Below are 6,786 nucleotides of genomic sequence, written 5' to 3' on the forward strand. Positions count from 1 at the left end.
ATTGTCTTGATAAATTACATGACTCAGTGATCACTGACCCACATTTTGTAATATGATTTTATAAAACCCGTGTGACAATGCTAATGGAGATAGATGCACTGTAGTTCTTATACAGTAGAAGCCAACAGTGTTCCTTGGGAAAAAATGGAAACAGGAAATGTTATTACAGATGTGCTATTATAAGATTTCATATAAAGAAAAAATGTCAGGTGGGTAGATATTCTATATAGGGAAGTTGTTAGAATTTCAAGCAAATTTACTGAATGCCAACAAATAATACTACTTTGTCAAAAGTAACAGTTTAATTCTGTGCTTCTAGAATCTCCACTGGCATAGCACCAGGTGTGAAATAATAGGTTTGTGCTCTCTACATATGCTGGGTGCGTGATACTTTGGCTTATGTGGTCTTGGCTTGGGATTTCCGATTTATGACTTATTTTAGTGGTGGCAGCCTGCATCTGAGGCTTCCCAGCAGAGGAAAGACTCTGACCTTAATAATGAAGAGTTTTAGACCACCTCATGCAAAGAAGAAGAGTACCTCAAACAATAAATTCACCTGTGTTTACCAAAAAAGCAATTGGGCAATTTTAAAGATTCTTTTATTTATTTTTTTGAAACACAGCAGCTTGTATTGTTTCATCATGTAACCTGCCAAGATAGAAGGAAGAATTTAGTGAGCTTTAGAATGCAGGATGTGTTACCCCAAATCTCTTTCTAAACAGAACATCTGGATTCCCAGAGTTTTTTATGTCTGCTCTAATCCAGAGTCCAAGTTTTTGCTTATTGAAAAAATAGAATTATTGATTGGCAACTGCACATGATTATAGCCACCCTTTTAACTTTATTTTAAAAATAACTGTAGGAGGCAGGACATGGTGGCTCACACCTGTAATCCCAGCACTTTGGGAGGCTGAGGCAGGCGGATCACTTGAGGTTAGGAGTTCAAGACCAGCCTGGCCAACATGATGAAACCCCATGTCTACTAAATATATAAAAACTAGCCGGGTGTGGTGGCACATGCCTGTAGTCCCAGCTACTCCGGAGGCTGAGGAACAAGAATAGCTTGAACCTGGCAGGCAGAGACTGCAGTGAGCCAATATCACACCACTGTGCTCCAGCCTGGGTGACACAGCGAGACTCTGTCTGCCTAAATAAATAAATAAATAAATAAATAAATAAATAAATAATTGTATCAATCTAAAAAACACTAAGCTTATTTTTATCACCTTTTTAGAACAGAGTTTCTAGTCTCTAATTGCCAAGTGTGTATATAATGTTCTATTATTTTGCATCTTAGTCATCATTGTCAGAATCAAAGTGAGGGTGGAAAGGTGAAGCCAAATTTACAAAAACAAAACAAAACAAAAACAAAAACAAAAACCACCCAGATAATTTAGGTTCATGAAAGGACGAAAGGATTTTTTTTTCTCCTGAATTTTTTTGAGGGTTTGAGGGCAAGGAAACTGATGAGGTGAGTTTCTGTGAGTTTGAAGTCTTAAGCTTAGAGCATATGCAAGCACAGATGTGAGCCTAGAGGTCAGATGTCATCATCTGTAAGTGTTAGTTGAAATTTGTGTGTGGGCGAGATTACTCGAGGGACAGCTTGAGGAGTGAGATAAGTAAAGCTCTGAGAGTCATATCTTGGTAAAGATCAATTTTTAAATGGCTGGTGGAGAGAGACAAGAAAACTCAAAGAGAAGAGTCAGTCAGTCATGAGGAAAACCTTGAAGCTTAAGGCAGAAGAGAATTTCAAAAAGAAGGGAACTGTCAACAATGACCAATGCTGCAGGGAGATAAAGTAATAATTGAACTGGAACGTGTCCATTGTATTTGTCAACCAGTAGATGTTACTGACCATTGTGAGAGTCAGTTTGGTGGAACAACCATGGCAGAAACCCAGATTGCAATGGATTGAGGAGTAAATAGAAAAAGAACAAATAGAACATACATCATTTCCTTTTGAAAAGAGACTAGTTTTTCTTCAGTGAAGTTGCATTATTACGTGTGTGTGTGTGTGTGTGTGTGTGTGTGTGTGTGTGTGTGTATGTGTGGTGGTGGTGGCAGGGTTGTAAAATGAGATTTCAAGAAGAAAAAGGAGTTTTAGAGTGTTGTAATAATGGAAAGAAAAGTCTGTTGTGATCTAAACTGGGGCCAGTTTGGGGATTTTATGAAGACAACAGAATCTGAAAAAACGCAGACAGACTAGATGCAGCATTATTCAGTAAACTTTCTTGGAAGAACATGAAGTACAAGCAAGAAAACAGAAGGAGGAAGGCAAGAGGCCCAGGGTCAGACTGAGGTTAAACACTGAAGCCCTTTAAAAAAAGTGGTTGAAAATTGTATTATAGTCCATAACATAATGGAATCTCAAGGTGTTAGGTATGGGACAGTCATCCTGAAAGCCAAAATAAATTTGTCAGTAGCTTTGAGCACTGACAATTTCCAAACAAAGAGGACTCTGGAAGCGACAGGCTGTAGAGGTGGCACAGGTAGAATTTGGAGTAGTGGGATTGGGGTTGCAGGAAAGGGGTGGCCCCAGCAAATGTTTGGAGGATACCAGTGGCTGTGCTTGAACTCAGCCTCCATGTAAGAGGTCAGAGGTGAGTGGAGAGCCACTTTTATACTTATTTCTTGAAATGTTTGTGATAGAGTGGCATGGTCATGGGAAAGGAAGGTTGCTCAGCATTTATGACTAAGAAGATGGACAAAAAGGGACCACTAGGTCCTACGTCAGAATTCCTTAGGAGAAACTTATCCCAAAAGCTTTGATATCTTTGGTTATTTATGCTACATCTGTCATCATGGAGGTGTCAGAAATTTTAAGAAAGCATGAAACATGAGGAAGAGATGTTTGGGATCCTTTAAAAGAATGAGCAATAAAAGAAGGAATCAATTCCTGAAACCGTAGGATAAATATTGAATGAAAGCAGACAGGAATGACTCTGAGGTGGCAATATTGGTCTGGAATAGTCATTCTCCTCTAGTCCTTCAGTGACATTGAGGTAGGGGTGGTTATGATGAATTTTTAAAATAGGATCTCAAGGTAGGAAAAGCCAGACCTCTCTTCCAGTATAAAAATTCCCTTTAAATATTCCCAACAAATTGAATGAACATCTCCAGTATCTTGGGTTTGTTATTAGACATGTTCATCTTTAGTGACCATCTCTGAGAGACGGCACAAGCCTCTCCATTGGTAGGAAGACCACAAGCTACAAGTCCACCTATTCCACTTACAAATTTGACATACATTGTCATCCAATGCTCTATAGTCAATTACCTCAACCACCCAAATTATTTTTCTTTCTTTTTTTAATCTACAAGTACATCAGAATATTTATTTATATAGAAAAGCACTGGAAAGGAGGAACACAAAATACAAAAGACACAAAATTATTTTCTTCTAAAAATGTCTTCCTTATATAGAGCTTTCATTCGGTGGTCCTATTTCAATCCTCTGGAGTTACTCTTTTAAAAAATTAAAGTCTTCTATCGCTGTTCAGTTATATCTTTCTACCATTTTCTTATACCATGGTCTTCAAATACCTTGACATTGGGTATCTGAACCTAGAATTGGACACAGTTCCTAAATGTGAGCTGGTGATGTTTACTGGAGCCACTGCCACATCTAGAGCCAAACACAGTAATATCACTCACACGGTCTGTGTTTTATTTTCCTAGCAAGCAGGGTCACAGTTGCTAGCACAACAGGTTTTTGACTCTTGAATTTATAATTTCACATGAATTGTTATAAAGTGAGGATTCCCCATTTTATTCTTCTGGAAGAGATTATCTTTAAAACATAAATGAAGATTAAAATTTTATCTTACTGGCAGAGGCCCTTTGCTCCAGCCTGTCAAGAGCTTTCTGAATCTTGATAATGTTTCAACAACACTTTGCCTCCTTCCCAGCTTTTTGCAGTCCATAAAAAAGGCTCTGCCTCAGTTCTTGATAAATACACTGAATAAAACAGAATCAAAGAAAGGGCATAGAAAAATGCCAACAGAATTCGTTTTACTTGCTAACAATTTTATGCATTGACATTTCATGGGACAATTTTTCAAATAGTTACCAACTGACCTACTTCATTGCTACGCAGTTCGTAGTTCTCCATCATATCCCCAATAATGTGATGGGAAACTGTCAAATCACTTGGTGAAATCAATGTGCATTTTCTGGCTTACAGACCTCCAAAGGTTCTCTACTACTCTCAGAATAAAGTCTAAAGTACTTAACATGGCTTTTAGTTTGGACTCTTGTCTGTTTCTTCTACCTTTCTCTCTGCATTCCTTACTCTCGACTTTGAAGTCTATACTTCAGTCTTCCTGAACTACCTACAGCCTCCTAAGCCACCTCGCTCTGTCAGCTTGAAACCTTTCACCTCCTGTTTTCTCTGTCTGGCACGTTCTTCACCTCCAGTTCCCAGTTGTTTTGGCCTGGCTTATTTCTCTTTATGCATCCAATCCCCTTAATACGCCAACTTCCTAGAATAGTTTCCCTCATCTAAGAGCTTCCTTTCATCTTTCCCCATTGCACCCATGCTGAACCCCATGAAGACTGACCTTGGGTTCTTTTCAACTTCTCCCACTAGACTTAAATCCCCTTGAAGGCGACAACTGTGTCCCGTCCGGCATTTTATCCCAAAGGCCTATTACAGTAAACAGCACATAGCAGGGACTCAATACATTTCTCTCTTTAAATCAATCCTGACTGGTGTTTGAATAAAATCTGCCTGTAATATTCTTTCCATTTCCTTCTAATATAGTAAGTGCATAAAAATAATTTGTCATGAATTATTTTTGGCTACTTTATGCTGGCCTTTGGTGATTGCCTCTTTCCCTATTAAGTGCATACACATAATTGAGTTAAGAATCCATTTTAAAATGTTGCTGGGTATGAAAGTCAAACTCATCTGGCTTTAGATTATGAAATCCCTCTTTTTGAAATCTAAGGCATTTACTTAGCTCTGATCTTCTGGCAATTTTCCCATTCCCTCTGATTTTTTTTTTTCCCAGGACACGAGCAGCTGCAATAACAGCTGCAAATTGTTTTAATTGTCTTAGATATAATGCATCTGGACTTGAACACATTTTAAAGCTGTTAGACACTCTCTTACTATCTCCCCTACTAGGATTTGTGTTCTATCCTTCGTAGTCGGAGTATCTTTCTCTTTCGTGGAGGAGAAATGGAATCAAATGAGAAAGAGAATCGTTATGCTTTTTTTCTTTTATCATCTTTAAATTAACTCGTCTAATCTTTTGTGTTATTATTAAAAACATGACTTTAAAACACACTAACAACATCATTATTTTGGTCTCATCTAAACTGAGGTCTGGAAGGGTTTCCCAGCGAGGTTGGTGGAGGTGGGTGTCAGGGCGGGGGTTGGGGGGCAGGAATCTAAATGGATAGACACGAAATGGCAATCATTGTGGGTACCCAAGATCTGCTTGGTTCCAGACATTTCGATAGATGGGGATGTTGCTACAAACATAATTTATTCCCCATCCTCAACGAGCTCATGGACAAATAGTGGGTATTAAAGGCCATAATGGTGTATTTCAGTTAGCTGTGAATCTACCTTGGTTAAAAAGAGAGGTGCTAGTAAAACAATTGTCTATTTTGTACAATTTAATTTCCTTATATTCATCCACATACCTTTTAAGTCATGGCTCTCAACCATGGATTGAGAATTCCCCAGTGATTCTGAACTGGGTAGCAACAAAGTAAGTAGATTTGTAACTATATGGGAACTTTGCTAACACAATAGAATCAGAACCAACTTAATCAGAATCTCTGTGGGTTGAAGCCTAGGTAGCAGTATTTATTAAAGCTCCCACAGAGATTCTAGATTCAGAGAGGTGAGAATCACTGTCTTAAGCATTACTATGTGTATAAATAGTGCTGTGCAGGGGCTGAGGAAGATCTATACTATCTTACGTAATAAAAGGCCTTGTTCATCAAGAGGTTATACTCTATTTGAGTAGACAAGGTGTGCACATGGAAAAGAGCAAAGTAAAACACCAGGGTAGTGTGTTGTATGGTTAAGAGCCAAAGTGAGAGGTAGAAGCAAAAAATGTCATGGAAGTTATAGGAAAAAAAGAAATCCATTATGGATTAGAGTTGTGAGAGGAGTGGGACTTTGGAGAATGTACAGGATCTAGGTAGGTAGTAGGACAGGGGCATGTGGTTCTGATAGGAAGCACGTAAATGAGCAAAACTTGATGTCAGGAATGTGTGTGGAATATCCTGAGCATTTATCGGACCAGATCAGCCAGGACTGACTGTAAATTTTATTTTGGAGAGCAGTCATAAAGTAAGTTTATGGAATTAAGACTGAAGCTTGAGCAATTCATAAAGATGTAGCAGAAATTATTCTGAAAAAGTTGGGGCCAATTGTAAATGGACTTGAATTAATTAAAAAAATCAGTCAGTAGTAGGGAAACCATGGAAGATTTTTAGCAGCAAAAAGCCATGATTAGAGCTGAGCTGATGTTTTGCATGTTATTTTGAGGTAATTTTACTTTAAAATATAGGTAATCCTTTTTTTTTTTTTTTTAAAAGAACGTAACTATAATCCGTAAACATTCTCAAACCTTTTTGAAATTTGCAAATATTTTGTCATTGATCAGCCTCAACTTTGTCAATAATTAAGTGCAGAATCTGCAATACAAATTCAGTAAAGGAGGCCAGGCGCAGTGGCTCATGCCTGAAATCCCAGCACTTTGGGAGGCCAAGGCGGGCGGATCACCAGAGGACAGGAGTTCAAGACCAGCCTGGCCAACATGGTGA

General features: G+C 38.4%; 1 long non-coding RNA gene across 1 annotated transcript; it reads right to left on the minus strand.

The window, feature by feature from the left end:
- Window positions 1-618: 618 nt before the first annotated feature.
- On the minus strand, window positions 619-4,625 carry LOC126960867 (uncharacterized). The gene is made up of 3 exons (XR_007728132.1): window positions 4,560-4,625; window positions 3,828-3,957; window positions 619-648 (listed from the first exon to the last, which is right to left on the minus strand). It is a non-coding gene; the product is annotated as an uncharacterized LOC126960867 (long non-coding RNA).
- Between the last annotated feature and the right edge of the window lie 2,161 nt (window positions 4,626-6,786).

This window comes from Macaca thibetana, chromosome 8 (genome assembly GCF_024542745.1).
Source record: "Macaca thibetana thibetana isolate TM-01 chromosome 8, ASM2454274v1, whole genome shotgun sequence".
NCBI lineage: Eukaryota > Metazoa > Chordata > Mammalia > Primates > Cercopithecidae > Macaca > Macaca thibetana.